Source organism: Anomaloglossus baeobatrachus, chromosome 2 (genome assembly GCF_048569485.1).
Source record: "Anomaloglossus baeobatrachus isolate aAnoBae1 chromosome 2, aAnoBae1.hap1, whole genome shotgun sequence".
Lineage (NCBI taxonomy): Eukaryota > Metazoa > Chordata > Amphibia > Anura > Aromobatidae > Anomaloglossus > Anomaloglossus baeobatrachus.
Genome location: NC_134354.1, coordinates 232450979 through 232463446, shown reverse-complemented (window position 1 = coordinate 232463446; position 12468 = coordinate 232450979). Strand labels below are relative to the sequence as shown.

At 43.1% G+C, this 12468-nt stretch overlaps 1 protein-coding gene across 1 annotated transcript in view; it reads left to right on the top strand.

Moving 5' to 3' along the window:
- The window catches only part of RAB29 (RAB29, member RAS oncogene family), a 73403-nt gene that overhangs the window by 17285 nt on the left and 43650 nt on the right, over positions 1 to 12468 (top strand). The gene's annotated exons all lie outside the window — the stretch shown is intronic.

Sequence of the window (12468 nt, the reverse complement as noted above, 5' to 3'; positions counted from 1 at the left end):
CCGTCAGACGGAGATGTGTGCTTCACAGTGGGAGAGCAACAACTAAAAAATGGCTCAGGACATTCAGCAACAACCAACGACCTCACAGCAGGGGCCAGGTTGTTGCTGGATGTCACACTAAGCAACATCGCTAGCAAGTTGTGCCTCAGCAGCGATGTTGCTAGTGATGTTGCTTTAGTGTGACGGTACCTTTTAGAGTAGAGACTTTTGTTAAACAATGGTTGTGAGAGTTTAAGGTAAACAAAGTGGATGCCCAGGAGGCAGTGCCTTAGGCGTGCATGCTATAGGGGAAAAAACATATAATGGAAAAAATAAAGAAAAAAACGTTCTAGTGAATGACCACAAAATTGACTAGAGGTGTGCACTGGCGGGAGGTTTTCTATAAACCACTTGGCAGTGGGTAGAGGTGCTCTATAACAAGGGCTATTACTTGCCTTTTTAAATTCTGGAATGGTGCCTAAAGGCCTAGTGATCTTCTCTCTGGATCGATCACATTTGGTGCTTGGAGCAGCATAGCTGCGAGACAGCGGTGATCAGCGATAGCACGAGTGTCAGGAGTTCCGGACGGAAACCGAACTGTCAGCTGACGTGTGCGAGGGGAAAGCGGTGACATCACTTGCTGACAGGCTAGAGTCACCTGTACGGGAGGCAGAAGGGCACAAATCTGACACGTTTCAAAAGCCTCCAAGCTGTCTTCAACAGAGTGTTCGTATGTGTGCCAAAGTTTTAAATGGCTGCATCAGGGGTATGTGTGATTAGGTTGGGCATCGCAGTTATACCTACTCTAAGGGCGGCTTTGCACACTACGACATCGCAGGTGCGATGTCGGTGGGGTCAAATCGAAAGTGACGCACATCCGACGTCACTTGCGATGTCGTAGTGTATAAATCCTAGATGATACGATGAACGAGCGCAAAAGTGTCGTTATCGTATCATCGGTGCAGGCTCCGACATTTACATAATGCCGGTGCAGCGACGGGTACGATGTAGTTCCTCGTTCCTGCGGCAGCACACATCGCTGTGTATGAAGCCGCAGGAGCGAGGAACATCTCCTTACCTGCCGCCGGCCACAATGCGGAAGGAAGGAGGTGGGCGGGAAGTTTACATCCTGCTAATCTCCGCCGCTATTGGCCGCCTGCCGTGTGACGTCGCTATGACGCCGCACGACCCACCCCCTTAGGAAGGAGGCGGGTCGCCGGCCAGAGCGACGGTCGCAGGGCAGGTGAGTGCATGTGAAGCTGGCGTAGCGATAATCTTCGCTACACCAGCTATCACAAGATATCGTACCTGCGACGGGGGTGAGGACTATCGCGTGCGACATCGCAGCATCGGCTTGCGATGTGCAACGTGCAAAGCCCGCCTAAGGGGTAAACCTTATCCTAATTATTCTATTTATTATATTATTTTGGATTCAGGTCTGCTGTTTCACCCCTTTTCATTTTTTCGAAATTTTTATTATTTCGTAACTTTTACATTATTCTCTGGTACAGTGGATTACGAGCATAATTGGTTCTGGGAGTGTGCTCTTAAATCAAGATACTCTTATATCAAAGCAAATTTTCCCATAGGAAATAATTGAAACGCAGGCAATTCGTTCTACAACCCAAAAATATTTACTGTATTTATGCAAACTTATTACAGTAATACAAAATAATGTACTGTATTCATATAAAATTACAGTACACTAATACAAATACTGTGCAGTAAAAGAATATAAATCAAATAAAACTGCACGTTAGCTTACAATAGAATTGTTGGTGTGCGGGAGGTACAGTATAAGCAATGTGCTGCACTGGTTATCAATAAGAAAGTACAATGCTGTATCCACATATGCAAATTGATAGATATGCTATATAGTATATATTGTACTGCACAATGTATACAGTACATATGTACAGAAGGGACCGAACCAGATTTGTGCACGGTTTGTATCTGCTCTTATTGCAAAGCATTGGTCTTAACCCCTTCACGACCGGCCGATTTTTCGCTTTCCGTTTTTTTTTTTCGCCAGTCTTTTTCTAAGAGACGTAACTTTTTTTTTTATTTTTCAGTCAATATGATCATGTGAGGGCTCATTTTTTGCGGAATGAGCTGTACTTTTCAATGAAACTATAGGTTTTACCATATAGTGTACTGGAAAATGGCAAAAATTCCAAATGCAGAAAAACTGCAAAAAAAAGTGCGATACCACTATTGTTTTTGAGATATTTTATTCACTGTGTTCACTGTATGGTAAAACTGATGTGTGGGTGTGATGCCTCAGGTCAGTGCGATTTCGTTGACACAAAACATGTATAGGTTTACTTTTATATAAGGGGTTAAAAAAAATTCGGAAATCTGTCTGAAAAAAGTGGCGCACGTTTTACGCCATATTCCGTGACCCGTAGCGTTCTCATTTTTCGGGATCTATGGCTCAGTGACGGCTTATTTTTTTGCGACTCGAGCTGACGTTTTTAACGGTACCATTTTTGCGCAGATACTACGTTTTGATCGCCTGCTATTGCATTTTGCGCAAAAGTTATGGCGACAAAAAAACGTCATTTTGGCGTTTGGAATTTTTTTGCCGCTACGCCGTTTATTGATCAGATTGATTTTATATTTTGATCGGGCGTTTCTGAACGCGGCGATACCAAATGTGTGAATTTTTTATTTTTTTTAACCCTTTAATTTTCAATGGGGCGAAAGGGGGTGATTTGAACTTTTTATGTTTTTTTTTTAGTATTTTTTTTTTTTACTTTTACTAGTCCCCCTAGGGGGCTAGTGCAGAGCGATCGGATTGCTGATCGCAATATCTGCTGATCACAGCTACACAGCTGTAAACAGCAGATACGTGCACTTTCTGTTTCCCTGGCCTCCGTGGAAAACGAAAGCTTTGCTTCTCCTGCAAAACTCTCTCAAACAAAGTTACTCTTAATCCAAGGTTCCATTGTATTATATTTTTTTATTTTACATTTTCAAATTTTATAGAAATAAAATTAGAGTTTTAACTGCACTAAAGGCAATGTCCAATAGTCCAATACAAGGAAAGGTTTTTTAGCTTATTGGAGAGAAATCCATGGTCCGGGCTGTCAGTCCAATGCAGAAAAAGGATGTCTCAAAAGTATATAAAACTTGCAACTTATTTAAAAATCTTTAAAAATCCATGATAGGTCTGTATCACTCAAACATGTTTCAGGCACTGGGCCCTTGTTCACTCAGTGCAGACCCTCCATGTGAGGAGTGTGGCTGCCGTGATCTGAGAATACTGCATTTTGTACTGCCCCGGTCCAACCAAGGGCTATGTGACCTCCAGTAACCTCATTCCAGAATATGGGGGGGCACACTCAGGGAAGGTATTCCCCATTTTCTGAAATTGCAAACCCTCCACGTAAGGAGTGTGGGTGCACCCACTTTCCCCGGGTCCCCTGCTCGGTAGTATAAGCGGCAGTGAGCTCAGCGTCACTGAACACAGGAAGCTGGGTCACAGCCGCTCTGCGCATGTGGCCTGCACCTTTTGAGAAGTATTAGGAGGAATTGCGGGGGAACACAGCTGCACAAGGTACTGAACACTGGAAGGTTTATAGGGGGTGACCTAGCTGGACCTGGGGGGGGATTTTCTGATGCATCTGTCATGGCACATGCAACAGAAATCGGAGGAGGATGAATACGGCAGATGCGCTGGTCGTGCGCACCGCCATCTTGGATTATCGAGATTGGGTTGGGGATTGAAGGGTACTTTGGCGACGCAGAGGGATCAGGGAAGGAAATTTATCTCCCATGTGACATATTTGATCATGCCAGGTGGGAGATAAATCATTTTTTTACCGGCGCCGCCATTTACTGACACGTCATCCCGGTTACATGGTGTGTACTGGTGACCAGGGAACGAAAAAAAATTGCCGGAATTGTGATCACCAAGATCTCAGCTACCCCCAGTAACTAAAACCCTGGAGATTTTCCGATGCTGGGGGGGTGCTTTTTACTGTTTTCTGACTGCTGTTTTATAACGGCAAATCGGAATAAGTACCCTTTGCTACCGCCCTTTTAATCCATACGGCCGTCGTAAAGAGGTTAAACTAATTTTACAGATCTCTGATACATTTTACTACAATAGCACCATCTACCGTTTGCCCTACTCTAGTAGGCAGTTACTCAAGTCATCTTAGACGCTACACTGGAGAAAAGTCCTTTTGAAAGCATAACCGAAAGCAGCATTCACTATTTTTTTTATTTTTTTTACTTTCTACAGTAATTTTGCGGTCATTCACTATAAGGCTACATTCACACGACAGGACCGTTTGTTCCGTTTTTGCGGTTCGCAAAAAAACGGTCCTGTTTTTCCACGGATGCATCAGTGTGACATCCGTTTCGTATATTGTCTGTGTGACTTCTGTCTTTTTGTGGAACTCAAAAAAAAAAAAAAAAAAAAGCGAAGTAGGGTTACATACTGTCCACAGTATCTGGCCAGATGCTCATCCCCATGTAAAGCCTAGGGGGAACAGCATCCACCGTTCACCGGGCGCCGATCAGCAGCTCTTGGTTCTTTCCGAGCCAGCCACTTATTAGGCTTAGTGCACGCTCACACGAGCGTGGAAAACGGACAAGTGCAATGCGAGAAAATCTCGCATTGCACTCGGACCTATGTTAGTCAATGAGGGAGAGCAGTTGGTCAGCTCTTCTCATCCAGATTCTGGATGCAAGAAAAGTCACAACATGCTGCGATTTTCTGCGAGAGCCGTATCATTCGCACCAGAGAAACATCGGACTGCACTCGGATGTTTTCCCAGTGCAGTGCGATATACGCACAGGCTGACAATGGAGGAGATAGGGAGATTAACCCTTCCCTCTCCTCTGCAGCGCCCGCCCTCAGCTTCACAGCTGTGACCCGATTGGAAGATTAGGTCACAGTCGCATGACACTCGGTTCATGCTCGCAACAGAGCCTGAGCTGGTGGTCATTAGCATATCGCATCCAATGTTCTCGCATCGGATGCCATACGCTAGTGACTCCAGCCTTATACATCTTCACTGCTTTCCTCGCTCACTGGCGTCTGCGATTGGGGGCAGTTAGACGCGCCCCTATGTTGAGTGACAGCTGTCTGACGCCAACCAATCACAGCTGCCGGTGGGCGGGTCTATGTCGAACAGTAAAATAAATTATTAAAAAGAGAACAAACAAAAAAAACAGCGTGCGGTTCACCCCACCCCCCCCCCCACCCAGTTTTGATACTCAGCCAAGATAAAGCCTCACAGCTGCTGGCTGGTATTCTCAGGCTGGGGAGACCTACGTTATTGGTAGCCCCCGCCTAAAAATATTAGCCAGCAGGCCCCGAAATTGCCACATCCATTAGATGCGACAGTCCCAGGACTTTACCCGGCTCTTCCCAACTGCCCTGGTGTGTTGGCAATCAGGGTAATGTATGGAGTTGATACCAGCTGTGTAATGTCACATAGCATCAAGCCCATAGGTTATTGATGTCACGGCATCTATCAGATACCTGACACCACTAACCCAGTCAGTAATAAGAAAAAACAATAGATGACAAATTTTTATTTGAAAAAGCACTCCCCAACACATTCCCTCTTTCACCAATTTAGTGGAATGAAAGATCAAACCCGGTTCCGGCGTAATCCAATAATGGGGTCCCACGACAATCCATACTCGCTGTCCCAGTCAATCAAGAACAGAGTGTTCCCCATTGGCTGGGAGAGCAATGCAGTGACCTGAGCTAACATCAATAGGTCAGCCTAGGTCACCGCAGGGTATGACCAGTGCTGACTTCATGAGGTTAGCGAGGTACATTAACTGAGTGATGAACGACGCTGCACTCCTGACATCAGCACTCCTCACTGACATCCATTGTCCGCCGTGTTCACAAGCGAAATATCGCGAGCGGCCTGTGATGTCACTGCTAGTCAGTCTCTGGCCGCCCGCGAGACTTGAGGTCAGAGGTGGCGTGAAGTGCTTCTGTGTGGCTTCCGGGGATTTTGAGGACCCAATGACTTGTACTATGTCACGGTCCGCAATTACAGCACAGAATAGGACATGTTCCACAATAACGGAACGGACATACAGTATCCGATGTGTCTGTGGGTTTTTTTTTTTTTTTTTGTAGGAACTGATGCACACGGAAGTGCATCTGTGTGCCATCCGATCCTACACAAAAGACAGTGAGAAGATGGTCTTGTCAGTAGGTCCGTAAAACAGGAACTGAACAGGACAAACTGAACGTTCACCTGAATGAGCCCTATCTGGTTTTTCTTTTATTGTTTGTTTTTTTTTTAAATTTTTTTTTCTTTATTTTCATTTATTTTTTTGTTTTTCGCCCTATAGCATTCACGCCTAAGGCACTGCCTCCTGTGCATCCACTTTCTTGTGTGCATAAAACCTCACGACCATCGTTTAACAGAAGTCTCTACTCTAAGGCAAGCAGTTTTTCCATAATTTTTATTGTTAGTAGTAAAGAACCCAAAAACCTCCACTGTTCATTTCTTTACAGTTTCCTCTAGGTGTGTTCAATAAACCACACAACAGCAAAACAGAATACCTGGGGTGTACCAGTAAGGTATACCAGGCAAGTCCACCACTGTTTTCCTTTTCAAGCAATCTTTGCAGAGGTGGGATTCAAATTTTAACAGGTTCTCTGTAAACCCTGCCTATTTGAAAACCACACCCATTCTGTAACCACACCCATTTTGTTAGCCACACCCATTTTCACGCACTTTCCTCAACCAAAAAATACAAGTAATTTAAAGTAAAATCTCCTTTCCCTTCTTACCCTCCTATACCTTCACCCTCCTGTCCAGTACCAGTTGCTTCAGTCATATTGTATTAAATGGTTTTTCTACCATTGGAATGGACGACCTTCCCCCTTGCAGATCCCATACCATGTGGTCACTTTCCCCCTTGCAGATCCCATCCCATGTGGCTCCTTTTCCCGTATAGCTGCCATCTTATGTGGCCCCTCTCCCCATATGGCCACATATAGCTGCCATCTTATGCGGCTCCTCTCCCCATATGGCCACATATAGCTGCCATCTTATGCGGCTCCTCTCCCCATATGGCCACATATAGCTGCCATCTTATGCGGCTCCTCTCCCTGCATCTTCGGCTCACTGAGTGCTTATCTGCTGCAAGCATCAGCAGCTTCTCCTCTGTCCTCAGTCTCCGTCCTCCTCCGCGGCTCGTCTCTGCACACTGACAGAGGGCAGTGGGAGGAGCTACTTCCCCACGCTGCCATGACCTATGCAGCGTCAGCGCGTCGCTGCATGCCGGGCCAGGGAGCCGACAGGCTCCACTGTACCCGGAAGTGCGGCGCAGAGGTACGGGGATTCATTTGTGTCAGTGTCTTAAAGAGACATTAACACAAATGAATACAGGGAACCGGGTCGCCGCAGCTGTTTCTTGCCGGTTCTGAGAACCGGCTTCTATTTTAACAACCGGTTCTCCAGAACCGGCTGAATCCCACCCCTAGATCAGTATATATGTAAAAGCACGGTAGAGCCTATTTATTAATTTATTTGTTTTCATCATCCTGGCAGGACCTATTAAGGCGGAAGCCTGTATTCTTCCTGCAGCTTCTATGAATTCCTACTAATTATTAATTTTTATAAAACCTCTGTGTCCCCCACAGAGTTCGTTATTCACCTACTGAGAGTGCCAGTGTATTCATTCCATTCTTATAACATGTTGAATCTACCCCAAAATAGTATCTTTTTTTTTTTTTTTTTTTTTTTTCTTTTTTAATTTGTTGTAATACTACTGATCTAAAGAATCCTTTTTGCAAGTCATTTTTGTAAAAACAAAAACCATTGCCTATTAGAGATTTTTTTTTATATCACCACACTTTGTTTTTTTTTTTTTTTGTTTTCCCAGTATGTTGAGTGGTCAAATGAGTGGTGCCAGTTAAAGGGAATCTGTCATCAGATTTTTGACACCTAATCTGAGAGTGGCATAACATAGGGGCAGAGATCCTGATTCCAGCGGTGTCACTTACCGGGCTGCTTAGTGTAGTTTTGATAAAATCACAATTTAATCAACAGTAGATTATCATAAGAGGACTACTTGGCTGGCTGCCAGGCAGTCCAGCATATTCATGAGTTCTGTATAACTGCTAAATGTGCAGCAGATAAAACATTGATTTTATCAAAATGACAGAAAACAGTTCAAAATGTGACACATCGATGGAATCGGGGTCTCTGTCTCTACATGATGCTCTCTTAGATGGTGTAGAAAAATCCTGGTGACAGATTCCCTTTAAAAGTACAACTCCTCCTGTAAATAAACAAGCCCTCATACCTTTGTCAATGGAAAAATGAAAAAGTTAACGCTCTTGTAAAATAGGGAGGAAAAAATAACAGCACAAAAAAAAAATGGAAAATTACAAAGCTAGACATGGGATAAAGGGGGTTCTCGGAGAATCGTTCTAATATAAATATTACAATTCTTTTTCTACTTTTTTTTTTTTTTTAAATCAAAATGTTATTCTTGATATTGATAGTGTGTGTGTGTGTGTGTGTGTGTAAAAAGTACACATTTGGTATCCCTGCGTCTGTAGCAACCTGATCTATAAAACTGTCAACTTGTTAACCCCTTGAGTGAACACCGATAAAAATATAAAAACTTAGCAAAAACTGTCTTTTAATCGTACAGCTGAGAAAAAAGTGAAATAAAACGTGATCAAAAAGTCATATATAAATACTATTGCTGAAAACGCATCTTGTCTCACAAAAATCAAGCTGCCGTACAGCTCCGTCACCAAAAAACTAAAAGAGCTATAGTTCTCAGAATACCGCAGTGAAAAAAAGATATGCATGCATGCATGCATGCATGCATGCATGCATAGATAGATAGATAGATAGTAACTGCCTCTCTCCCAGTCTCTGTGTGTTGCTTTCTGTCTGTCTCTCGGTCTTTTTTTTTTTTTTCTGTCTGTCTGTCTGTTTCTATCTCTGTCTGTATTTGTATCAGTCTGTCTGTCTCTGTCTCTTTGCCCGTCTGTCTCTTTGCCCGTCTGTCTCCCCACCGACATCATATTACCTCACACATAAGCTTCTTATACTAACAGCTTATTTTGTTCTTATAGCAACTACTGACAGTTGCTATAATAGCCTGTAGCTCCCACCTCCATTCAGTTTAATGGAGGCAGGATTTTGGAGAGTAACTGTAAAGTGCGGGGTTAAATTTTCCCATCAAAACAGTCTGACATTCCCTGAGTCACATGGGGTTTTTGCGCAAAATTTCGCGATTGTAAATGCGACGGTGCAAATTTCTTTAGCGGACACACACACACATACACCCATACATACTCGCATATATTTTAAATTTTTTTTTTTTTTTTTTTAATTTTTATTTTATTCTTTCTATAAAACAGTTTTCATGGTGTTAAAGTGGCAAAACATAAACTATATAAATGTGGCATTGCTGCAATCATACTGTCCTGAAGAATAAAACTGTCTTATCACTTTTACGATACGATGAACATTTAAAAAAAAAAAACAAAAACCTGAATTGCTTATTCTTCTTTTATTCTGCTTTTAAAAAAGAGGAAGAAGTAGCAATCAAAATAAAATTGTGTCCCAAAATAGTACCAATAAAAACTCCAACTCATCATGCAGAAAACAAGCCCTCACATGACTCTGCCAGCAGAAAAAAAAACTAGCCTTCCAAATTCGGGTTATGCAAACAACCTTTAGGCCTTGTGCGCACGCTGTTTTTTTGTTTAGTTTTTTTGTTGGTGCAGTTTGTGGCCCTAAACTACATGTATGACCTTCCCCCAGAAAAGGTTGCAGAAAAAGCAGCATGTTACTTTTTTCTGCGTTTTTCCCTACATCTCGCCATTGTCGAATGTTAAAAAAAAAAGTAGCAAAAACGCATGCATTTTTTTAAGGGTTTCTCTGCCAGAGGATGCGGGGGTTTTTTTTTTTTTTTTTTTTTTTTTTTGGCCGGAGAAACAAAATTGCAGTGTTGAGTTTCAATCATTTTTATTGTATTTTATGTTTGAACAAATAAAACAATTCATTTCATTAATAAATTTGTTTGACTACGTTATGAATAAGTATACTTACATTAACCATTTAGTGTGTGTGTGTGTGTGTGTGTGTGTGTGTGTATATACCGTATTTTTCGGACTATAAGACGCACCCTTGTTTTAGAGGAGGAAAAAATAGAAAAAAAATAAAATTAAAGTAAAAATGTATGTATGAAAGTAAATACAAAGGGTTCACATCTAGATGCAAACCATTCATCAATTCCAAAAATAGACAGGCCAGAGTTAAATTTGCTGAAAAACACCTCATGAAGCCAGCTCAGTTCTGGAAAAGTATTCTATGGACAGATGAGACAAAGATCAACCTGTACCAGAATGATGGGAAGAAAAAAGTTTGGAGAAGAAAGGGAACGGCACATGATCCAAGGCACACCACATCCTCTGTAAAACATGGTGGAGGCAACGTGATGACATGGGCATGCATTGCTTTCAATGGCACTGGGTCACTTGTGTTTATTGATGACATAACAGCAGACAAGAGTAGCCGGATGAATTCTGAAGTGTACCGGGATATACTTTCAGCCCAGATTCAGCCAAATGCCACAAAGTTGATGGGACGGCGCTTCATAGTACAGATGGACAATGACCCCAAGCATACAGCCAAAGCTACCCAGGAGTTCATGAGTGCAAAAAAGTGGAACATTCTGCAATGGCCAAGTCAATCACCAGATCTTAACCCAATTGAGCATGAATTTCACTTGCTCAAATCCAGACTTAAGACGGAAAGACCCACAAACAAGCAAGACCTGAAGGCTGCGGCTGTAAAGGCCTGGCAAAGCATTAAGAAGGAGGAAACCCAGCGTTTGGTGATGTCCATGGGTTCCAGACTTAAGGCAGTGATTGCCTCCAAAGGATTCGCAACAAAATATTGAAAATAAAAATATTTTGTTTGGGTTTGGTTTATTTGTCCAATTACTTTTGACCTCCTAAAATGTGGAGTGTTTGTAAAGAAATGTGTACAATTCCTACAATTTCTATCAGATATTTTTGTTCAAACCTTCAAATTAAACGTTACAATCTGCACTTGAATTCTGTTGTAGAGGTTTCATTTCAAATCCAATGTGGTGGCATGCAGAGCCCAACTCGCGAAAATTGTGTCACTGTCCAAATATTTCTGGACCTGTGTGTGTGTGTGTGTGTGTGTATATGTATATATTATGTATGTATGTGTGTGTGTGTGTGTGTGTGTGTGTGTGTGTGTATATATTTTATATATATTATATTTTATATTATGGGTTAGGGAGGAACAACTTTTATTGGGGCAAGCCTGGGAAAGATCAAGGAAAAAAGGTGGGAAGGGTAATTGTAAAGATCAAGGAAAAAAGGTGGGAAGGGTAATTGTAAAGATCAAGGAAAAAAGGTGGGAAGGGTAAGTAGTAAAAGGGAGAATTGACCTTAAGTAAAGGAGGGGAAAAAAAATAGAAATTATAAGAGGAAAAGATAGAAAGAGAGAGAGGGTTGGGTAGGGAGGAACAGAGGTTTTTGTATCTTTGGAGTAGAGTGCCTTTGAGAAAATCTATACATTTATAAGGTTGTCAGAGTAGTAGAAGTCAACCTATATATTTGGGATTCAATAATCATCTAGTATCTATTAAATTGTCTAACCATACTCCCCATCTTTTATGGTAAGAGCCGAATGAATTATTAAATATAGCATGTTTCCTTTCAAATTTGTGATGTAATATCCGCTTGTTGTTAATTTCCATTATATTTGGTACCATATTTTTCGGACCATAAGACGCACTTTTTTCCCCCCAAATGTTGGGGGAAAGTCTTATGGTCTGACTGTGGCTGCGGGGAATGAGGTGCTGCGGTGGAGCGGATCATCGGGGGCACGAGCAGGCTGTAGCAGCCTGCTGTGACCACGTGTGCCCGCTCATTACATATGCACGCCCATCCTCCCGCCCATTTCTCAGCGCAGAAGCCGGCGCTGACAGGTGGGCGGGAGGACGAGCGGGGACGCGCGCATAGCAAAGAGCCGGTCCACATGATCACCCCTGGCAATTACAGCCTGGAGTGATCATGTGCGGCTGTATTCACTGCCCCCCGCGCGTCATCATCAGCGCAGGGTGCAGTGAATCAGTACACTCACCCGTCCCCGTGTGTGGAGCCGTTCCCCCGCAGCACGCGATGTCTTCCTGTCTGTGCCGGTCAGCTGATCGGCACAGACAGGAAGACATCGCGTGCTGCAGGGGAACGGCTACACACACACACACACACACGCACACACACACACACACACACACACACACACACACACACGTCAGTGGTGCAGAGAGGAAGATGATCGACTGCAGGGAGTGAGGAAAAGGTGAGTATAAACGTTTGGGTTTTTTTTTTCTCTGTGCTATAGGATACAGGCCATATACCAGGATGGTATATGAGCACGATGGGGGCATATAGCAGGATGGGAGTATATGAGCAGGAGGGATGGGGGGTAT